At 45.0% G+C, this 23,806-nt stretch overlaps 1 long non-coding RNA gene across 1 annotated transcript in view; it reads left to right on the forward strand.

Moving 5' to 3' along the window:
* The first annotated feature begins 3,102 nt into the window (after nucleotides 1-3,102).
* LOC125961015 (uncharacterized) overlaps nucleotides 3,103-23,806 on the forward strand; it is a 72,159-nt gene continuing 51,455 nt past the window's right edge. The window contains exon 1 of the long non-coding RNA XR_007471311.1: nucleotides 3,103-3,312. This is a non-coding gene — a long non-coding RNA (uncharacterized LOC125961015). The remainder of the gene's footprint in view (nucleotides 3,313-23,806) is intronic.

The following is a 23,806-nucleotide window of genomic DNA, read 5'->3' on the forward strand; positions in this document are numbered from 1 at the left end:
GGGGGTAATAGTAACAATTATGCTGGAACAATAGTTTTAAAATGGAACTCTCTTGGGCAAACTTGGCTGGATGGTCACTTGGCTTCTATGATTCTATGGCCACCAGCAAATGGCACAAATTAAATTCCATGGGTAAGACTGGGTCCTATCTTTGGTGACTAACCATGACTTTTGGTCTACCCCTCCCCAAAACTGTCGACAACCAGTCTCCTTTGGATAATCTCCCATTCTCTAACCAACTCTCCTGTGAGAATTTTAGTCCCAAAGCCATTTCCGAGGGAAAGCATGTACATATAGCTATCATTTCAAGCAATTTCCCCCATAGGCGCTTCCTATTCCTAACTACTCTCTTGATCAGATGCATATTTAATGCCTTCTGATGGAGACACAGATGCAAACTGCTCAACCCTTCCTGGAGCTTTAGAATGCTGCCAGGTCCCAGTACAGTTGCTGTGAGAACTACCGGAATGCCTGAAGCTACACTCTCAGTGTCCCCACAAGACCTGAACTCTCAGGAAACTTACTCACGAGGTAATAGAAGAAGATGCAGTGCTTATTAAGTTTCCTTCTGCAGGCTGTTTGATTGCATTTCTGCCCTGGGCATAGGCTTATTTGCATAGTTGACTTATAGCTTTAATTTGAATATTACAGTTACTTCACATAAACCATTACCTTGGTCTCTCTTTGGATTTTTCTTTTAACAACCCACTCAATACCACATGAAACTCAATGAGGCCAGGAGCCTCTAATATGAGAAGATTAACCTTCCTCTTTCCACTGGGACAGAGGAATATGGAAGGTGGAGAACAGAGAATGAACAAACTGCTAAGTTTCAGAAATGCTTGATTCCTACTCCAGGGCACTCTGACAGTGACACACAAGCACATTCAGCTTCAAGAATCTTTGATAATTGTGATTTGTTTTTATTGCTGCTTCTCTAAGGGACACTTTCTCTTAAAGGTGCCTCTTCTCTTCTTTCCTTTGTTTCCAAAAAAATAGCTAAAATTTACTGAATGCATGCTGTATGCTAAGCACTGAAATAATCAGATTAGAAGGGTGCAAAAGGCAACCTCTTCCCGGCCCTCAGGGAGATCATACTCTTGCGAGACAAGTCAGACATCAAGAAAGAATCACACATTTAATTAATTAATTATTTATGCCAAACATCTACTTTTTCCACTCCTTCAGAGGTCAGAGCCTCAGTATATAGTGTGTGTGTGTGTGTGTGTGTGTGTGATACGGTAACCAAAGAGAGGTCTTTCTTTTTTTTTCTGGCCGTGCCACGTGTCTTGCGGGATCTTAGTTCCCTGACCAGGGATCGAACCCACGCCCTTGGCAATGAAAGTGCGGAGTCCTAACCACTGGACCTCCAGGGAATTCCCAGAGATCTCACATCTCTTCTATGCGGGACACTTTGAAGTTGTCTTTTAACATATGATATTCTGCTTGGTTTCTCCCAGGTCTACTGTGGGACCCTGCTCAATTTACAGCTGTTCCTTTGGAACTGGGAGAAATGTCTCATTCATAGGAGGCTATGCCGTCTCGATATACATTAGAGACCAGATTATCCTTTCACTTTGCTGAGTCTTTTCATTCTTCCAGTTTACATTGGTATGGATTTTTTTCCTGAAGATTTTCGTGAACATCTATTTTTTAGATGATAAAAAAATACGGTATTATGGCTATCTAGATGGCTTGTGACAGCTCAATACTCTCACCAAGAATGGTAGGAAAAGTTGGATAAAATTTTAAAATATAATCTATTTGAAAACACTGGGGAGATTCTAAGGTTACAAGGACTTGAGAGGTCAAGATGCAGGAATGTGAGTCTGACATATTTATTCCCTTGAGCCATTTACCATTTTTTTAAAAGCTTGTTGGGGGGTGGGGATAGAGAGAGGGCTTAAGGAACATAGCAGAATGTAGCTGAAAAGCTAAGTGGCACTTTCAGCAATCTAACATTACAAAAGAGATAACAAATTGAAGTTCAAGACCCTTTAAGGGTGAGGAATCATGGAAAATACCCAAGGACTCTTCAAGAACTACAAGATAAAAGTAGCACTGAATCAAAGCTAGACCAAGCCTTACAAAGTCTAAAACTGATCCTCACAGAAGTAAATCCCCTCACTGGATTGAGGTATTATGCCCCTGCTCTAGCTACCTGCCAAGAGGATAGGGTGAATATATTCGCAATTAGTGAACTGGAAGGAATTTTAATAGAAAGCATCCATTCAGAGCATAGAAAAATAAAGCATAAAGCATAAAAGTGGAATAAGAGACATATAGGGCATGGCATGTAGTCTAACATTCATGTAATTCAATGCACAAAAGGGCAGAAAGGAGAAAATGGGGGCAGAAACAATATTTAAAGAGAGAATGACAGAGAATTTATCAAAGTTGATTAAAGACATCAAGCCATAGTTTCAAGAATCTCTGCTAACCCCAAGCAGGATAAAATTAAATGAAAGCACATATTATAGATACAAGACAGTGAAAAACTGCTGAAGACTAAATGAAACAAAATATTAAATGTGATTGGGAAAACAAATCACCTTTTAGGATCAACAATGCATGACAGCTAAGGTCTCTACTGAAACAATGGAAGCCCCCCAAAACAGAATAGTTTCATCTTGTTCTTTTGTCTGGAACATATTTTTCTTCTGTCTCACTTTTTTCTAAATTTCTATTTGTATTTTTATGTATGTGGAAGGTTAGTCATGTTTCTTCACGGTGGAGAAGTGGCCCTCTGTGTGTGGCCCCTCTGTGTGTGGCCCCTATGTGTCCCAGCAGTACACTCCCTCTCATCACCCAAGGGCCAGGATCCAGCTGGTCCCAGGGTAGGTTCTGGTCTGCGTTTGTGGACCCGGTTCCTCCGGCTGCCGGATTGTACTGAATAGTTTTCTTCCTTCTGGTTTCTGCCCCCTGGTGGGGAAAGCTGGAAGACCGTGCAGGCTTCCTGGTGGGAGCGGCCAGTGCCTGCCCACTGGTGGGTGGAGCTGCATCTTGGCTCTCTGGCGTGGAGGGCCGTGTCAAGGGGCGTGTCTAGAGGGCTGTCTCGGGAAGTCTTTAGGCATCCTGTCTGCCGATGGGTGCGGACGTGTTCCCACCCTTTTGGTTGTTTGACCTGAGGCTTCCCAGCACTGGAGCCTACAGCGGGCGTTGGCTGGGGCCGGGTTCTGGCCCCCAAGTGGCGGCCTCCAGGGAAGCTCATGCTGATGATTATTACCCAGTACCTCTGCCGCCAGTGTCTTTGTCCCCACAGTGAGCCCCAGGAGACCCCTGCCTCTCCAGAAGACCCTCCAAGACCAGCAGGTAGGTCTGGCCCAGGTTTATATGCGGTCAGTGCTTTTGCCGTGGGTCTCAGTGTGCCCGAGAACTTGTGTGCGCCCTCCAAGAGTGGAGTCTCTGTTTCCCCCAGTCCTGGGGTGCTCCTGTGCTCAGGCCCCGTTGGCCTTCAAAGCCGAATGCTCTGGGGGCTCCTCCTCCTGAGGCCAGACCCCCAGGCTGGGGAACCTGATGTGGGGCTCAGAACTCTCTTGTGGGAGAACTTTTGCAAATAATTGTTCTCTAGGTTGCGGTCGCCCACCTGGGGGGATGGGGTTTGATTTTATTGTGAGTGCACTCCTCCTGCCGTCTCATTGGGTTTCTTCTTTATGTCTTTGGATGTAGAGTATCTTTTCTGGTAGGTTCCAGTCTTTTTAATCGTTGGTGGTTCAGCAGCTGTGACTTTGGTGCGCTCGTGAGAGGTGAGCTCAAGCCTTCTACCCTGCCCCATCTTGTCCCAGTGGAAGAATCTGAGGTTTGGGCACAGGAGCAAGGAATAGAGCAGGTGAAACCACGCAACTCAGATTGGGACTTGAACCCACTGTCTGTTAATTGAAATTACACACCTGATCTCAGGACTTAATGAAGCTCAGGTTCTTTATGTCTTGTTGCAGAAACAAGTCAGTAAGAAACAAAGTGATAAGTAAGGAATGGATTTATTTAGAGAGATACACATTCCAGAGACAGAATGCGGCTCATAGGTGAGAACGGCTTTGGGAGGAACACACTCCACAGAGTGTGGGCCATCTCAGAAGGCAAGAGGCCCCAAAATACAGGGTGATTCGTTTTTGTGGGCTGGGTAATTTCATAGGCTAATGAGTGGGAGGATTATTCCGACTGTTTCAGGGAAGGGGCAAGGGTTTCCAGGAATTGGCCACTGCCCACTTTTTGGCCTTTTATGGTTAGCCTTGGAACTGTCAGGGCACCTGTGGATGTGTCGTTTAGCATACTAATGTATTCCAATGAGCGTATAATGAGACTCAAGGTCTACTGGAAGCTGAGTCTTCTGCCATCTTGGGCCTAATTGGTTCTAACCAGTTACGTCGTATCCTCAATGCGGTATCATTCTTTTAAAGGTTGTGCCCTGCTTCCATCTTCCCTCTTGTTTCACAGGTAATATCTGGATGTTGCTTGACACTTTACAGACTGTTCTCAATGGATTTCCCTTCTTTGCTGAGCTTCAAATCTTCCAGGATCTTGGCAGCTGGGAAGTGAAAGGCGGAGGGAGGGAGCACGGGACATGAGCAGCACCTGGGTGTGTGCCCACAGGGGTGGCTGCCTGAGGGACCCGGTGCTGCTGGACAGGCCAAATTAAAGGTCCGGGTTCTTGTTCTACCTGTCTAAATGAATTTGGACAGGGAATGCAAAGGAGTAACATACAGAGACTGAGGCATAGAGAGAAGCAAAAAAGCAATTTATTAAAGGGCCAAAGTGAAAGTATGCGCTCAGAGAAGAGTATGGGCAACCTTGCCAGTGGGGAGCACCTCTAGGGGTTTTCTGACCCCCTTTTTAATTCATTTTAATTCCTTGACCGGGTGGAGGTTTCTTGGATTAGGGGTGGAATATTCATTAATGAGAAGGTGGAGGCAGGGGTATGATTTCACCAGTTTATATCAGCTTCCTTTCTTGAGCGCTGGGCTCCTGAAGCCATTGCACTTGCACTCGAAAAGCTGTTTTCCCTTAACTTTTCCTTTACTAGTCAAACGTCACACGTGGAAGGTCTTAGAGCAGTCATTGCAGCCTGGGAAGTTCTATTGGGCATGCTCGGCCATGTTCTGCCGGTTTTATGGCCAGAGTTCCCTATTCAGGTGTCTCAAAGTTTAATTTATGTTCCTGTTGCTGACGCCATTCCTCCATGTTCATGATCACATTAAGTGCAAAACAAGGGGGTGGCTTTGCCTTTTGCCTAACGTCTGTGTATGAGGAGGCTGTCCTTGGGTCTAGCCCTGTCTTTCCTGCCTTACTGGGACCAGAATAATCTGGTCTAAATCTGTACTACAGTACTAGATCTGTACTACAGTACTAAATCTGTACTACAGTACTACACAATCTGTGGTTCGTTGAATCTGTGGAAACAAAGCCATGGATAAAGGTCATGTTTTCAATTGCATGGAAGGTTGGGACCACTAACCCCTGTGTTCCTTAAGGATCAGCTATATACAAATACCTCTTAAAATTCAACAATAAGAAGAAAAAAATCCAATTTTTAAAAAATGAGCAAAATATCTAAACAGACACTTTACCAAACTAGATATACAGATGGCAAATAAGCATATGAAAAGATGCTTAACATCATATGTCATAAGGGAATCAGAAATTAAAACAATGAGACACTACTACATACCTGTTAGAATAGCTAAAATCCAAAGCACTGACACCACCAAATGCCAGGGAGGATGTGGAGCAACAGAAATTCTCATTCATTGATGGTGAGAATGAAAAGAATGCTATTTTTAAAAAGTTAAACATAGTCTTATACATTTCAGAAGTTGTGCTCCTAGATATTTACCTAAATGAGTTGAAAACTCATATCTGCACATGAATAGCAGCTTTATTCATAATTGCCCCAAACTGGAAGTGACCAAGATGTTAGACTGATAAAAACAATCTATTCAGTAGGTAAATAAAGTGTGGTACATCCATTCAATAGAATATTATTTAGCAATAAAAATAAATGAGCTAGCAAGCCACCTAAAATGCGCACTGCTAAGTGAAAGAAGGCAGTATGAAAAGGTGCCAGCATGGTCGGATTCTGGTGATAATTCTCTTCCTGGCTTGCAGATGGCTGACTTCTTGCTGTGTCCTCCCATGGTGGAGAGAGAACTTGGGTATCTCTTCCTCTTCATATAAGGGCACTAGTTCTATCAGAACACATCTTATAACCTCATTTAAGCTTAACTACCTCTTTAAGGCTGTATCTCCAATACACTCACATGGGGGTTATAGCTTCAACCCATGAATTTGAGGAGGACACAATTTAGTTCACAGCATCTGCATATTTCGTGAGTTAGCAATTCCACTCCTCAAACGTACCCAGTAGAAATGTGGCACCAAAACACTCATGCACTTAAGTATGTTCATAGCAGTAGTTTTCATATTAGTTACAAGTTGGAAACAACCAAATAGTGCATAAATAGTAGTGCCATTAAATTATTTGTGCTCATTGCTACAATGGTATTCTACACAGTAGTTAGAATGAATGAACTATTGCTACAGGCAACAACATAGATGAATCTCACAAATAAAATGTTCAACAAAGGAAACCTGACCCAAAAGAAAACGATAGTTTCACTTATACAGTGTTCAAAAACAGAAAAAAAATTAATCTGTGGTAGTAGAAGTTAGGATAATTATCATGTTTTAGAACTCTAAAGATATGATTCAATTGAATCATGATTTCCATAGTTTCCATTACATAGGCGGCTGTAAAATTTAATACTCCTTTGGAGTTAATGCTTTTTTCTCTTTCTACTTTTAAGATTTTCTCTGTTTTTCATTTTTGACAATTTGACTTTGATGTTCCTCACCTGTCCACTATGCTGTTCTGTTTTTTAAAAAATAATCCTTAGTTTGTCCTGTTTTTCCTTTCTTCCAGTTAAATAACCCTGTCTTTTCTAGATCCAGTATTCTTTTAAGTCTATTCATCAAGTTTCCAATTTTATGGCCATTTGATTCTTTTTTAATAGATTCCAATTCTCTGATGAAATTATCTACCTTTTTTCAGTTTTTCTTTATACTTTTGAATATATTAATGATAGTTATTTTGAAGTCTTTGCTCACACTCATAGAGTAGATCCTCATTTGTGGATTTCTTTTGTGAATCTGCTTACTTTCTAAAATTTATCTGTAACCCCCAAATCAATACTCACAGCACTTTCATGGTCATTTGTGGATAGGTGCAGAGGGTGAAAAGTTTGATTCACTTGGTGCACACATTCCCAGCTAAAGTAGAAGAAGGCAATGCTCTGCCTTCTTGTTTCACCTCTCATACTGTAAACAAGTGTGCTTTTTGTGGTTTATTTGCTATGTTTTTTGCATTTTTGTGGTTTATTTGGCGACTTACCTATTTCAAATGCCCCCCAAGCATAATGTTAAGGTGCTGTTAAGTGTTTCTAAGTTCAAGAAGGCTGTGATGTACCTCATGGAGAAAATGGGTATGTGATACAAACTTTGGGCACGAGTTATAGTGCTACAGGTTGTGAGTTCAGTGTTAATCAATCAACAACATGATACATCTGGGAAAAGAAAGAGGAAATTTGGTAATCCATATGTGAAGCCACTCCAGAAAGTGCTAAATAACATTGATAGTACATGATGAAGCTATGGAAAAGAAGCTAAAATTGTGGACTCAAAAGTATAGTGAGAAGCACTATTGTGACACTGAATACCAATGAAATTTACTGTCACATTACTCAGGGTCAGGAAAATGTGAAATAGCTACTCCCGGTGGCTCACACATTTCAAAAGGCTATATGGCATGAAAAATGTCAAACTTGTGGGCAAGGCAGGTTCTGCAGATAAGGAGGCTGTGGAAGAATTTTAAGACACTTGCTAATTGTTATATAGGAAAAGAGTTACATGGAAGAGCAGGTTTTCAATGCCAGTGAGGCTGGCTTGTTTTATAAGGCTATTGTCCATCAAACCTATATAATGCAAATGGCATTTTGATTGAAAAAAATTACCAGAGGCTGGAAAGGAACCTATCTGCATATTTTCACTTGGAGAAACAGTTCAGTATTCAGTACTCAGTGTTCATGGTAACTTTATGGAACAGAACTACTACACATAATGAGAATTGATTGTTTCTGAATCATCCGTGGATCTCCTTTTATCATTTGTTTTTTCCCTTGGCTATGTTACATGGTTCTGTTTCTACATGCACAGTAAATTTTAATTAAATACCTTAAAATACTGTAGAGTTCCAGATGATGTTATCTTCCACAGGTAAATTCACCCTATCCTTTGATAGGCAAATAGTGCCTATCAAAGGGGCTAATCTGGACTTCCCTGGTGGCACAGTGGTTAGGAATCCTCCTGCCATTGCAGGGGACATGGGTTCGATCCCTGGCCCAGGAAAATCCCACATGCCGCAGAGCAACTAAGTCCGTGTGCCACAACTACTGAGCTCGCACTCTAGAGCCCGTGAGCTGCAACTACTGAGCTCACACTCTAGAGCTTGTGAGCTGCAACTACTGAGCTCTCGTGCTGCAACTACTGAAGACTGCACACCTAGAGTCCATGCTCTACAACAAGAGAAGCCACTGCAATGAGAAGCCCACGCACCGCAATGAAGAGTAGCGCCTGCTCGCTGCAACTAGAGAAAGGGTGCACGCAGCAACGAAGACCTGACACAGCTAAACAAACAAACAAACAAAACGGGGTGGTGGTGGTAATCTCCTTAATCCAGTCATAGGTGCATGGTTAAACTGGGTCACAGTTTTGTTAAGTAAAAGTTTCAGTCTGATTCCTTCTTGTTGTGACCATCAGGAATTTCATTTGAGAGCCTGACTTTCCTTCAACTCAGTAACAGCAGAAAATTTTGCTCCAATCTCTGGAGATTTGTGGCTTGGCTTTTTTTTTTTCTTTCTTTTTCTTTTTTTTTTTTTTTTGTGGTACGTGGGCCTCTCACTGTTGTGGCCTCTCCTGTTGCGGAGCACAGGCTCTGGACGTGCAGGCTCAGCGGCCATGGCTCACGGGCCCAGCCGCTCCAGCGGCATGTGGGATCTTCCCGGACCGGGGCACGAACCCGTGTCCCCTGCATCAGCAGGCGGACTCTCAACCACTGCGCCACCAGGGAAGCCCTGTGGCTTGGCATTTTGATTCCCCACCTTTGAAGCTTCAGAATTTGGCAAATATACTGACAAGGAGACTGGTAGTATGTTCGAGGCTCCTCAAGTCTTAAATTTTGTCACTTCAGCCTAATAAAACTGCCAGGACTTGCTGTGCTACTTTATCTGTCCCACAGAAGTGGCCCTCTGCCAGAGGCTAAGCCTGGATTTGCAGACTTTAGAGGTGCCCAGGTCAGCAGGTGCCCTGGGAAAAGCAGCTGCAGGTAATCAGTGTTGCCTCACCAGGGCTGCCATAACAAAGTACCACAGACTGGGTGGCTTAAATAACATAAATCTTCTTTATCACAGTTCTGGAGGCTGTAGCCTCAGATGAAGCTCTGCCTCAGATGAAGGTGTCAGCAGTGTTTGCTTCTTCTGAGGCCGCTCTCCTTGGTGTGTAGACGGCCGCCTTCTCACTGTGTCTCCACATGGTCTTCCCTCTGAACATGTCTGTGTCCTAATTTCCTCCTCTTTTTTTTTTTTTGTGGTTTGTGGGCCTCTCCCATTGGGGAGCACAGGCTCCGGACGTGCAGGCTCAGCGGCCATGGCTCACGGGCCCAGCCGCTCCACTGCATGTGGGATCTTCCCAGACCGGGGCACGAACCCGTGTCCCCTGTATCGGCAGGCGGACTCTCAACCACTGCACCACCAGGGAAGCCCCTAATTTCCTCTTCTTATAAAAACACCAGTCACATTGGCTTAGGGGCCCCCTAATGGCCTCATTTTAACTTAATTACCTATTTAAAGACCCTATATCCAAATACAGTCACATTCTATGGTACTGGAGGCTAGGACTTGAATATATGAATTTTACGGGGACATAGTTCAGCTCATAACAAGGACTTTCTACTCCTGTCCATAGTTCTCAGGACCCTTCCTCATAATGACTTTTTGTCTCTTAGGCAGTGACAGGCTATGGGAAATTCCACTGTACTTTTCTGATTTGGGGCTCAGGCCTTTCTACTCTTGCTCTATGCAGCTTCAAGATTCAGCAAATGTCTTAAGAGAATAATGTCATGTGTTTGAAGCCCCTCAGTGTTCCATCTTTGTCACTCCCTTCCTGTGTCTGCCAGAAGCTCTGTCCCACCGGTTCTTCTGCACTTGTCTCAGCATCAGTGCTCTTCCCAGGCCAAGTACAAATTAGCAGCCTCTGGCCCATACCCAGAATTCGCAAATGTCTTCAGGGGCAGCTGCAAAGCCTAGCTCACCTGTGCTGTTTTACCCCTTGGAATCTCAGTCCTTCCAGTCCTCTTCCTTTCTGCAGCACTCTGATGCCTTTAAATGCATGGCTTTTGCAACTAGCCTATCAAGGTTTTCTTATTTTCCATGGGGAATGATGGTTTGTATGAATTTTTCTATCCTTTCAGGAGGCCAGGTCAGTGGTTTCCTTTAAGGAAGGAATGGGTTGTGACTGGTAGGGGATATGCAAATAGTCTCTGACTTAACCTGGGAGTTGAAGTTACAGAGGTATATTCATTTTAATAAAAATCATTGAGTTGTATACTTAGGTAAATATGTTCTGCCATGTATATTATATTTCCAATAAAATGTGTTTTTTTTGTTGTTGTTGTTTTTTTGCGGTACGCGGGCCTCTCACTGTTGTGGCCTCTCCCGTTGCAGAGCACAGGCTCCAGACGCGCAGGTTCAGTGGCCATGGCTCACAGGCCCAGCCGCTCTGCGGCATGTGGGATCTTCCCGGACCGGAGCACGAACCCGTGTCCCCTGCATTGGCAGGCGGACGCTCAACCACTGCGCCACCAGGGAAGCCCTAAAATGTGTATTTTTTAAAAAGGCAAAGACAACACACAAAAGGAAAACATAAAGTTATGTGCTGAATACAATTTTTTCAAAACTCAGTGGAGAAGTAGCTTTCGAGGCAACCCCTTCCTAAAGGGGTTCCGGTTCTTTCGTCAGTTTCTCTGCCCTTGCATTCCTACTCTTTCTCTTATCTTCCCCTGTGAGGAACTCCACCCCTCTTAACGTGAGGTGATTTGCAACCCAGTTCCCTCTGTCTTATTCTCATCATACAATATCCGAAGGCTGAGTCCTTGTGTCAGGAATGGTGTCCTAGAAATTTGGCAGGACAAATGGAGATAGATACCTGTTGACATTCCAGTATGGGGAAGGAAATTGGAGGCTCTAGGTCTCACAGGCTTGGGTGGAGGTAGATAATATCCTTCTGCATGGTTTTCCTGACGGGATGTTTTGCAGGTACACCTGCACGGTTTTTCTGACGGGATGTTTTGCAGATACATCTGCTTAATTAACTTAGTACGTGTTGATCCATGCGCATACCTGCATCTCTGAGGACATCATTAGTTCTCAAGGACAGTACATTCTCAAGCCATGGAAGGAAGAAAGTAACTTCTCCAGTACCTGTAAGCTGCATAGCTTTTCCTTTCCCGTAAAGTTAGTAAATCCAATTATTATTCTTTCCTCCTTCCAGATTGAAACCTTTGGGGCCTGCTGGAATCGGAAAGACAGCAAATGCCCCTTCCTAAAGGCGCTCTCAGTTACACAAAGAAAAACTGTGAAATGCCTAATCCAGAAAGAGGTCTTTTTCCCCCACTCAGTCTCCATTTGGGGAAAGGGGTGAGGTTTAGTTACAACTGTAGTAAGTGCAGCACAAGAGAAATATGAAGTGTCATGAGAGTGAATTAAAAGGGGTGCATTAATGGGAGACTGTCATGTTGGGCCCATCTGTGACCTCCGTCTCTGCTCCCATGGCCACTGTTCATGTGCCCGTCATCCCAGTTCAGGGGTGGTTGAAGTAGAAGTGTGGCTGATGTCAGTAGCTGAGTCACTTAGTCTACTTGGATGCTCGGGGCCCCTTCTGTGGTGTATGCTTTCTGGTTGGCTTTAATGTGAAATGCAGATTTCTTTGGGTCCACACCAATAGGTCCATCCACATATCTCTACTATGAGCATCCTTATTTTTTTCAAAAAATTAATTAATTTTTGGCTGCGTTGGGTCTTCGTTGCTGTGCGCGGGCTTTCTCTAGTTGCAGCGAGCGAGGGCTACTCTTCGTTGTGGTGCATGGGCTTCTCATTGCGGTGGCTTCTCTTGTTGTGGAGCCCGGACTCTAGGCACGTGGGCTCCAGAGCGCAGGCTCAGTAGTTGTGGCGTGCAGGCTTAGTTGCTCCAGGGCATGTGGGATCTTCCCGGACCAGGGCTCGAGCTGGTGTCTCCTGCATTGGCAGGCAGATTCTTAACCACTGTGCCACCAGCGAAGCCCCATCCTTTTTTTTGTGTGTGTTACAATGACATAAGAAAATATATTTTATTTTTAATGCTATTTTTTTGAATTTTATTTTATATTTTTAATACAGCAGGTTCTTATTAGTTATCTGTTTTATACATATTAGTGTATATATGTCAATCACAATCTCCCAGTTCATCGCCCCCCCTTCCCCCCCGCTTTCCCCCCTTGCTGTTCATACATTTGTTCTCTACATCTGTGTCTCTATTTCTGCCTTGCAAACCGGTTCATCCGTACCATTTTTCTAGATTCCACATATATGCGTTAATATATGATATTTGTTTTTCTCTTTCTGACTTACTTCACTTTGTATGACAGTCTCTATGTTAATCCACGTCTCTCGGACATCCTTATTATCAATCTTTCAGATTTTTTCCTTCCATGCTTCTGAGCAGCCATCCAAGAAATATATTCTCACCTTGAGCTACTTCTTTTTCCACACAAAGTAGATAACCAGGTACACTGATCACAGTTTCACCCAGTGACATTTTCACACTTCACTCTCTTTCAAGGCCACTCCTGCAGTGTAGCCATTGCCCATTATTTGCATGCACCCACGTACCAAGCTGACCCACCTGTATTCTAAACTTGGGTTTTAGCTGGCTGTATAGGTCCTTCTCTGTGGCCATAAGTGCAGCTCAAGGGGCCACTCATCCGACTGTGGTGGGTAACATGGGGCTTTGGACTACCTGGCTGTGAAGATTGTTTGTACCCCTTGTCCTGTTCTGTCTGACTCAAACCCAGATGTATCGTTCCTATATTATAGATGGACCTCTACTGCATCCGAGTCTATGACTTGTTGCATCTAGCATAATCTAGCTCAGAGTGGACAGTTATGGACACATGGTCATTTGATGCCCCATGGTCAACCATTCCTTCTCTACCAGGACCCAATAACATGAGAGGAGAAGTTTCTCCTAATGTATATAAGTTTCACTGCAGATGTCATGGCCATGTTCCCAAACCCCAGGGGCTTGAATTGTGGTTTTCCCACTGGTGCCTTCTATAAATCCACACAGGATCATTTCCCCTGCTGTAGATGCATCTGATCCCACAGGGTCTGTGAAGCCGCATGGCTCAATTTACAGGAATGTTTGTATTGCAGCCTGGATGTGCTGCAGGGCTCTTTCCTGCTGTGGCTCCACTTAAAGCTGGCATCTTTCCGTGTCATCCAGTATACAGCTGGAGCAATGTGCCTGGGTACGGAATGTATTTCCCCCAGAAATCAAAGAGGCCTATTGGATGCTGTGCTTCTTTGTGGTAGGTGATATAAGATGAAGCCATTTGTGTTTTACTTTGAGGGGATATCCTAGTATACTCCTGACCAGTAGACACCCAGAAACATTTCTGAAAGGGAAGATCCCTGAAATTCATAGGGTTTATCTCCCATCATCCCTAGCAATGTATCTTACCATTGCCTCTAACACTGGTACCACTTCTCACCTGTACTGCTCAATCAACATGATGACATCAGTGTAATAGATCAATGTGACATTCTGTAGGATATCCCCAAAGTCCAGATCTCTTTGGACTGTATTATTACAGAGGGAAAGAGAGTTAATATAGGCTTAGGGCAAAACTGTAAATGAGTATCATTGTCTGTCATTCCTCTGCAGAAGATAAGAACTTCCTTTAAACTACCAAAAAGGCCCTCTGGCTCTCACACTCAGTCATTAGCTATTTTTTTGACCACTTTTAGTTTCTCTTCATCCCCTGCAGGGCATCAGTACAACTTATTGGTGTCTAGCCAACTCTGCTGTCCTTGTACGCAGTGGTTTCCCCCATATCTTTGAAGTGCCTGAATTATCACACTGGCAAGGGCATCCTTCTCCATCACGATGTTTTCTCAGGTTGCCTCGGTGACTCTTCTGCAGTTAGGTCACCACCTTGTGCCAGGGGCTATTCATATCTCATGTCCCACTCAGGATGATATCCTCATTACAAGCTGGGTAGTGAATGTGCCCGTCCGCAAGCTTTCTTGGGGATAAGATTTGCTGGAAGTAACAACTGTGAAGAATAAAGAAGAAAGGAGCAGCAGAGGGCAGATTAAGCCTTCAGACCATGATACAGGGCTGACATCTGAGAAAGGAGAGGGGAGAAAGGAGGATTAAGACAAAAGAGTGTTAGACAGTGAAGTTCTGGCCAGACCCATGAGGAGTCCCTGAGCAAGGTTGCCCATTAGAAGAATCCTTGCCTAAGGCCATACAGCCAGTAATCTTGAAGTTGAGATTTGAGCTCGGAGTCTCCAAAGTCCACGCTGTTCTCATTCCATACCTTATAGCATACCATAGCTGCTATAAGTTTTCATCCACTAGTTAGAACGGGCAGTCCTCTGACATTTAGGGCTTCTCCCTGTGGCTTCCACAGGGACTGGACTCAAGGTTGTATCTTTCTTCAAGTTCTCTAGTGTCCATCAAATCCTGGATCGTGTGGATTAACTAACTCAGCCATGTATTCAGCTCTCCTGGTCTCCTGCAGTCAGGAGACTCTAGAAAATTTAGGAAAAGAAGGTTGAGAAACATGAGAATGGTTCAGCCCCAGGTTAGTGATAAGGACTGAGCTGACTCAGGAAAAGAAATAATATGGAACTTGAGTTTATATTCTCTATTCCCTCACAGATACGCAGTCCTAGAAACATCTCTGCTCATTCTTTACTCAGTGAAGTTAGGCTCTGGCGGCATTCTGAGTGAGGGTAGGTGGTTCTATAGGGTCTAAAGGTTCTAAATCTCTCAGCACCCCCGTAGGATGGAAATGATGTCTTCAAAATCACAAAATAGTTACAGATGTGGAAATTGGGGTACAAATTAGACATATTAAGTAACTTGCCAAATTCACCCAGCTACTCAATGATGGATCTAAATGCTAGCACAAGTGAAATAATCATCAATAAAGTGACCCCAGCACCCACTGTCCTAAGACTATCTCCCTTCATATCCACTGCACACTTCATGGAAGGTGGTCTTATAGAGAGGGAGAAGCATAAACTTTGGAGTTAGGCAGGCGTGGGTTCTAAATGACTGTCAATTTCCAAACACGTGTCCTCGGGCAAGTTAAGTTCTCTGCCCTCAATGACCTCATCTGTAAAAGCGAGTTAATTATACCTAATCTATAAGATTGACAAAATATTTAAATTTGTGCATGCAAAGGCAGCTAGTACAGGCTGAGCACGTGGTAGGGGCTTAACAATATTCATTCCCCTCTTTGGAAGAGATTGTTTTGATGGACAGATCCCCGTCCTCAGTCTCCCAAGGCAGTGAGCAGCTTATCAACAGAGGCCTTCCCTGACCTCATTTCTCAAGGTGCCTCAGTGAATCTGAGAAACTGAGGCCTCACTGTGTGTCAGCCTCGAGGTTGCCATTTGGAAGGCAGTTGTATCAGTAGCTATTAATTTCCTCATTCCTACTCACATTCTGTCAACAAGACTGCTTGCAAAATCGTAGCCATTTTTCATCCTTAATAAAGTCTCCTTCCTGTCTTCTCCCTTCTGTTTCACAGTTGAAAACATCTTAATCCTGGAGAATTGAAAGAATACGGGAAAATAGAAAGTAGAGACCTCATTTCTCCACTCTCTCTAATCATAATTACCCCCCAAAAGAGGAACTGGCCTCTCCTGTATCCCTGGGAGGCAGGAACTTAACATCCTCTGCCTTGTTCGATCTTCACACCAAGGTTCCATGTCAGCTCTGATTCGGTTATTCCCACTTTGGACGTGAAGAAACTGCTGCTGAGAGAGGTTATCTCCTTTGACCAAGATCACACAGTAAATTTGATCAGAGTCAGTATTTGAGCCCAATCTGTCAGATATTAAAATCCATGCATGTGTTAGATATGTGTCATTTCAGCTTAAAATCACACACACACACTTCTGCACACACAATTTACTACCTCCTGTTTCTGGTCTATTATATAGAGAAGAAAGCACCCCCCTTCTCTGTCAGCTTCTGTTCTCCATGCTTGAAGCCACTGTCTCCCACTGATTCCAGTAAATGCTCAGGGAACAGTAGTTGTGAGTTAGCCTTATTTCTTTGTAGACAAGAAAGGTGTTGTGTTAAATACAATCTAAAGCATTTTCCAGGTCAGTGGGCTAGCTCAAAAACACTAGTAACATTATTTTAGGATGATTAGAAGAATCAAAAGCTCTTTGTGGGTGGAGACCACGTCATTTACTTTCTCTGGATCCCCACAGAGCTGAGCCCTCATGAATTAATGAAATAAAAGACAATAAATCAGGGAGCATCATGGTGCTGAGAAAGTTCTTCGCAGAAGATTGGGGGACTCATCTCAGCACTGCCACTGAGTTGCATGTGACTTGGCTTCACTGAGCCCCAGTTTTCTCATCTCTAGAATGAAGGGTTGAGCAGGACAGCCCTCCAGGTCTTTTAGTCTCTGTCTATGGCATTCAGCTATGCCTTTGGGACTGTGATGTCTTCTAGCCATGTCTCTATGCTTGGGGACAGGCTACTGCATGAGTATGCAAGTCTCTCACCAGTCATTCCCATCGGAGGGCAAAAACCCCTTTCCTTTTTTCCCTTTTCTGATAGTGCAAATTTTAAAGGCTAGAGGAGCCTCTTCCCCCATTTACTCTTTTTGCAAATAAATAGGTTCTTCTATACAAAGAAGATGAAGTCTACTCATTTTGAAACATCTTCCCCAAAGATAACAATATATATTCCTTTTCCTAAATATTTCAGAATCCTATTTCTGAGTAGGATTCTGAAGGTTACTGCCAAGTAACCCTTCCTTCAAAGAACTCTAATGGGCAAGGTTGAGTCAATACTACTTCAATCAGAGTAAAGTCTATTTTGGGGTTCGACTGCAGAGGAAAAAGATGTTCAGAGGCAACCCTTAGTTTTCCTTGGGGTTTCAGTTCTGAAGGTGAAGGAGTTTATTGCTGGTGTCTTGAGGCCATGTTTGTCACAGCTGAGAATCAACTTCCTGACCAGTTAAATGAGCTTTAATTACTAGGAAAGAATGCACATGTTTCTTAAGTGCATCTAACTGTTCAAAGAGCCTTTGATCAGAGATGGAACCAAACTCTGAAAAAGAATGCAATATATCAAACACCTCTTCTTCCTGAAGGGGAGAATAAGTGATGATTTCTCATATACATCATGAAGGTGTTATCTAAATGGTAATGAGGCATCACTAGGTAAATGCTGGCTGGAATTATTGGGAAACAGAACATTTCCATGCAGTCCGATCCAAGGGCATGGATGTCTTCAGAGAAGAGACACTAATCTGAAGACGGGGGTACCAAATATACCTAGTAAGGATAAAGTGCTGGGGAAGAAATTCCAGATTTGGTTAGACCTGGTGAGCCTCAGACTGGGTAGAGGCTGAGAATATCATGCCACTTCCCTGAACGAGCAGAGAAAGATGCTTCTCCTTAATCTCCTACTTTACTGTTCTCGTCCCAATCTTTTGCCAACGTACCATGAAGAAGCGTAACAGTAGAAGAATCTGGCATGACATTCCTGTCGACATAGGAGCCAAACACAGGAGGCTCACTGTGTGAAGGAAGGTCCTTCCCCCAGGATGGCTCTAGGACCCAGTGTCTTGTGCAGGATGCAACCTGCACAACCATGCATGGCAGCCCTGGACCCTCACAGTCCCTCAGAGGTGTCGTGTTTCTCTTGAATTAGGAACTTATACCAGCCTGGAGCACTCTCTACCCCTCCTCCTGGCCTGCTACACATTCACCTCTCAAGCGTCTGCTCAGACATCGCCTCCTTGAGCTGCGGCCTGGATGAGATGTCCCCACTTACCACTTGTAACTGAATTGCAATTGCCTATTCCTTGGATCTTCCCTGTGAGTTGGGAGCGTTTAGAGACCACTGATGGTGTGCTTCTCTCTCTTCAGGGCTATCCACAGGGCTGGGCACAGAGCGGACACTTGGTAAATGTTTGCTGCAAACTGAAGAGAAAGGGGAGGGGAGGAGGGAAGGAGATAAAGAAAAGGAAGAAAAGGGGAGACAGAGAGGAAGAGAGAATGAGAAAATGAAAGAGGATGTGGGAAGGGGAGAGAGAGACAAGAAGAGACAAGAAAAAAGGAAGAGAGCAAAGGAAAAGGAGAGAAAGAGGAGGGAGAAATGGGGAGAGAGAAAGAATAAAAAGAACTTGGTTGCCCAGGAGGTGATGCGGGGCTTCCCTGCAGGCCCTGCCCGTCTCAGTGGCTTTCTCCTTCACCCCTTCTTACCTTCATCATCACACCCCCATTTAATTAAAGTCTGCGTCTCCAACAGAACTAGTTTGGGCCAAACCTTTTCACCTCCGAGAAATGTGGCAAGCCAGGGCCCTGCTTCTCTCCTCTCCCAGAACTGTGTGCTGGGGTTTCCATCAACAATGCCAATGTCCAAACTGGCGCAGTGGGCTCAAGCCAGCTAAGAGCCCTGGTCATGAGGGTCTCCTCATTCGAGTTTAGCAAGATCCCTGTAATCCGTGGAGAGCTAGGAGGCTGCTGCAGACTGTGTGGGCTGCAGAGCCAATTGTTTTCCAAGCTTACTGAAAGCAGTTCCTTGGGGAAATATCCTCTTTCTGCCGGAGCTGGGCCTCACTCCGGGGCCTCCTGTCTAGTGGTATGTTTTGGAAAAGGGTTTAGGGTCAGGGGTTTCCTATCAGGCTAATGAAAGAGAAATTCTCTTGGTTGCTGGGGGTTGGGAATTACTTTTAAGTTTTCATTTAAGCTTGGGACTATCAACCTGCAACAGCATTAGCTGGGGAGCTTGTGTACAATGAGCAGTCCCAGGTTCCCAACTCCATAGATTCTGATTCAGTGGGTTTGGAGAGGGCCCTGGGATTCTGCCTATTGAACAGCAATCCTCCTCCTGCTTAAGTCTCATGCGGGGCCTTCAGGGCCTTAGGGAGGGCCTGGCCCGGGGGAAGGCTGTGGTCTGGGAGCTCTCAGCGCAGTGACTGACTTGGGTCCCATAGGAGCAGGAAAGGGGCTGGTGGAATCTCCAGCCACGTAGTGTCTGGGGAGGGTACACCGACCACTTTTCACTCGGTGGGTTTAGAATTCTCTGCGCCTTAGTTTTCTCTTCTTCTCTGGGACCGTGCCTTCTTGCAGAGACACTGTCTCTGGGAATTGGGCCACACCACATCCCCCTTACCTTCTAAAGCGACTTCACGGGGCGGGGGCGTGGTCGGATGCAGCTGCCTCCCGCTGCGGCCACAGATGGAGGTGTGTAAAGTGACAGCTCCACGCTGAGCCGGCTTCTCCCAGGGAAGCTCACAGCTAGTTAGACGCCTTGTTGGAGAAGCGGGTGAAGGCGGTCGAGGCTAAGATGCTGAAGATCCCTCTGGTGGTGCCTGAATGTGCTCCGGCAAGGACAGGCTGAGCGGCGGGGCGGAGGTGGCAAAGAAGGGTGGGAGAGAAGCAGGAGCTGAATCCCGGCGTCCTTATCCTCTCTCAGCGGCTAATTAGCTGTGGGACGAGGGACCATGCCTTGCATTTGCTCCTGCAAAGTGAAGAACCCGCGCCCGGGGAGCGCTCAGCGTTGAGTTCCTTTATGCCCCACACGTGTGTTCTCGGTGCTTTTTGCTGTTGGCTTGTTTTCTCATCCCACATGCTCCACCCATCCACCTTTGTTTCCTGTTTCCCAGAGACTGCCGTTGAATTAGTGAGTTCTTTTAAAAAAATAACTCTTGAAAAGTCGTGTGCCCTTCCGCAGACAGGGTATTTAGTCAGTTCTTTATTGCTTCCCCTCTTTACAAAAACCAAGTGAGGTGACAGAGAAACCGGATCAACCGTAAGACCTTGACTCCGGCAAAGTGAGCAGAACATTCTTTCAAGGCACTTCCTGCGTGGTCTGCACCATTCCTCCAGTGTGTCTTCCTCTATGTCCACTCCTGCCGCCTGGGCCTCCTCCCTACCCCTGGCCTCAGTATTTTCACTTGCTTCCCTCTCCTCTTCCAGTGGCACCAAGGTTATCCGGCTCTCTTGGTTCAGTTGGGTCTTAGCTCAAACGTTTCCTTTTTAGAGAGTCCTTCCTCGATGTCCACGTCTTATCAGTTCTCTCAGTGCTCTAGATTCCCCTACGCTGCTTTATTTTTCCTTCAGTGCACTTGAACCTGTGATTCTCAAAGCACATTAGAACCATTTGGGAAGCTGGTTAATCATGTGGATTCCCAGGCTTCAGTCCTTGATTTTATTGGTCTGTGGTGGAGGGTCTGGTAGATTTTTGCAAAGCTCTCCAGGTAATTCTTATGTGGAAACGGGGTTGAGAACTTCTAAGCACTGTTTCTGGTTTCCGTTTGTTTTTGATTTTGAGATATAATTGACATATTAGCTTCAGGTATACAACATAATGTTTTGATATTTATATACATTGTAGAATCATCACAATATGTCTAGTAGTGTGTGTCACCATGCATGGTTACAATTTTTTTTCTTGTGATAAGCATTGTTATATATATATTTGCTGTTTGTCTCAACTATTCCAGTACACAGTAGATTGCAGTAGAAATGGCCACAACTACTTCCCCAAACTGTAACCACGCCATTTGCAATGTATCTTTGAAGCATCTTCCATCCAGACATGGAGTATCCCTTACAACTGGGCAGGCCTTGTGACTGCCTTTGACCCACAGAATGTTACACACATGACGCCGTGGAACTTCCGAGGGTAACCTGCTAGAGGAAGAGCAGACAGAAACCCTCTAGACCAAGCAGCTGGTAGCTAGCACTCCCTTCCAGATGGGAGTCAAGCCATCTCAGACTATCCTGTCCTAGTTGAGGTACGAAATGACTACAGTCGCATGAGTGACCCCAGATGAGACAAGCAGAACAGCCCAGCTGAGCCTGACCCAAATTGCTAACCTGCAGAATTTAAAGAAAATGGTTATTGCTTTAAGCCATTAAGTTTTGGTGCTACTTGTTATGGAGCAACAGAGACCTTGCGGTTTTGCTGCTGTTGTTGTTTTTTCAGTACTCTATCCCCACTACCTAGTTCAGAGCCTACACAGGCACATGGCAGGTGCTCAATAAATATTTTCTAAATGGATCAATGATATCTGATAGGGCTTTACAAAGAGCTGTTTTGCACTTTGCTAAGAGTCCAGTTGGCAGCATGGGACACTTAGTACTTAGAGTCAGCTAGTGAGAAGGAATATGACTCCTCTCTCCTCTCCCAAGAAATCTCTTAAACTGCTACAGCGAGTCTCTTTCTCAGTGGGTCATTTCATAAGAAGGTTGTTTAGCATAAATCTTTGCTGATTCGGGAAACCTGTTTTCTTTTTAAGTCCTCAGATTAAACATTCCTTAGTTCAGAGATATCACAGAAATTGACTGCTTCCTCCAGTCTTTTCCCTGAGAAGAGCATCAAGGTAACCAGGGGTGTAAGGACCCCATCCTGAGCAGGTGTTCAGGTTGGTGGTGGAGCTGGGGGCAGTGGAGAACAAGGTAAATACTGAAAAACTGGTAACTGGCTGGTGACACTCATTTAGTTCCAGTCCCTGTTTTAAGCAGACTGGGTGTTTTGATAATAAACCCTATTCAAAAGCCGAAGGGCTGTCATTATAAGTCCCAGTGGGAAGAGAGACTAGTGCTGAGCTAGTGAGCTGGGTTCCCCCTGAAGCAGACCCTGAAACTGGGATTCGGGTGATCTCAGGAAGCACAAGTAGGGAAGTGGGGATGTGAGAGAGGAAAGGGAATAAAAAAGGACGTGTTAATGAGTAGATTACTGTGTGGGCAACTGTAGTTCAATCCTGCAGGGAACTGTGGCGCGTGGTGGAGACTGTGCTTCAGACTCTCCCTGCTCCAGGAAGCAAGGAAGCTGGGGGCGACATCTACCTACTTCAGGCTGTTCTGTGTAGGAGCCTCCGCTGCTCCTCTGGCCAGAGTGATCCCTGAGGTAGAGCATGACGGGGCTGAACATGGTGAGCTCAGGGGGCGTGAGTGGAACAGTGACAGCCTCGGCTGTAAGGACAGCTGTTTCCAAAAGAGTCCATCCTGAGCAGCACAGCTCCTGAAGGAAACCAGGTAGCTGGTGAGTGGGATCTGCCTGCCCTGGGAAGTGTTCATCCAAGCTTTTGGCCCAGTCTTCCCCCGATGGCTACTTTCCCTTCTTCTCAAGGTACCAGTTCTGCCCCAGGGTTCTAGTTCTCAGGTCTTTAGAGCTGTCTTAGGGCGGCAGGACTGGGGAAGAGTGGATTTAGGAGGACGCAGTGGCATCATCGTATCTGATCTCGCCGCCAACACTTACTGAGCGCCACCTGTGTGCTAAGCAAGGATCATGTCGTTTAATTCTCAAAAACGTCATGAGAGGGATGTTGTCATGAGACATCTTTTGAAATCTGAGAGAACAGGCACAAGGAGACAAAATAATTTGCCCACATCACACAATTAGATCAATTCAAATCCCAGCTCTGTCCCCGGATCCCACCACACTCTTAACGTTGCCCGATATCGCCTCCTGTAATAACAGGAGATAACAAAAACCAGGAAAATAAGAAAAAGTTAGAGGTCAGACCTGAATTTGTATCCTGGGGCACTCTCTGAGTATCTGATGACTCTGATCAAGTCATTCAGCTTCTCTGAAACTTAGTTTTCTCATCTATAAAATGGACTTAAGCATGTATCCCGGTGGGGGCATGTGGGAGGGGTAAACGACAACGTGTGTTTTGGGGGCTGGCTCTAGAAGGCCCTCTGCGAAAGTGTCCTCTCTTCCTCCCGCTATGGCTCAGCCTCCTTATTCTCCTCGGTGGTGCTTTGTGGGGCTGCCCGAGCGTTGCCCTGACTTTGTGCTGCGTTGGGTTTCTTTCCGTTCAGAGTTCACGTAGATCTTACTTCCTAGCTAGGCGGTGCGCTGCTTGAGGCAGGAAACTAAGTTTGGCCTCAAGTTAGTGTTGTCCTTGTATTCTCTAGAACGTGGGGCTAGTGCCAGGACCCAGTTAGTGCTTGATAATGACTGCTGATGCTTCTTTTGGTTAATAAGAACATTAAATAAGAAGAATTTTGAAGATAGAGAAATGTACAGACAACCCAATTCAGGTATCTCCGGAGGGCATTTTCTATCAATGCTGAGCTCTGCACTAGCCCTCAACCTAAGTGTTTGGGCCTTGTGATCAGCAGTAAGGACTGTCACCAAGCTGGACTCCTGTCATAAATTTTAGTCTTTGCCATCAACTTAATGAGTTTCCCCAGTTCTCCTAGAGCCAGCAGCTTCATCAGTAGGGGTACTGCAATAATATGGATAGCAAGCAACATTTTTTGAGTGCACTATGGTAAATACTTTATAGATGATGCCTTGTTTAATGCATACCCAAATCCTAAGATATAGGCAGTATTATTACAGTGGAGGCAACTGAGGTACAGAGAGGGTAGGTAACTGGCCCAAAGTCACACAACTGGGAAGGGGTAGAGCTTGATTTGAAATACGTCTTTCCTACGGTTTC

This window comes from Orcinus orca, chromosome 14 (genome assembly GCF_937001465.1).
Source record: "Orcinus orca chromosome 14, mOrcOrc1.1, whole genome shotgun sequence".
In the NCBI taxonomy this organism is placed as follows: domain Eukaryota; kingdom Metazoa; phylum Chordata; class Mammalia; order Artiodactyla; family Delphinidae; genus Orcinus; species Orcinus orca.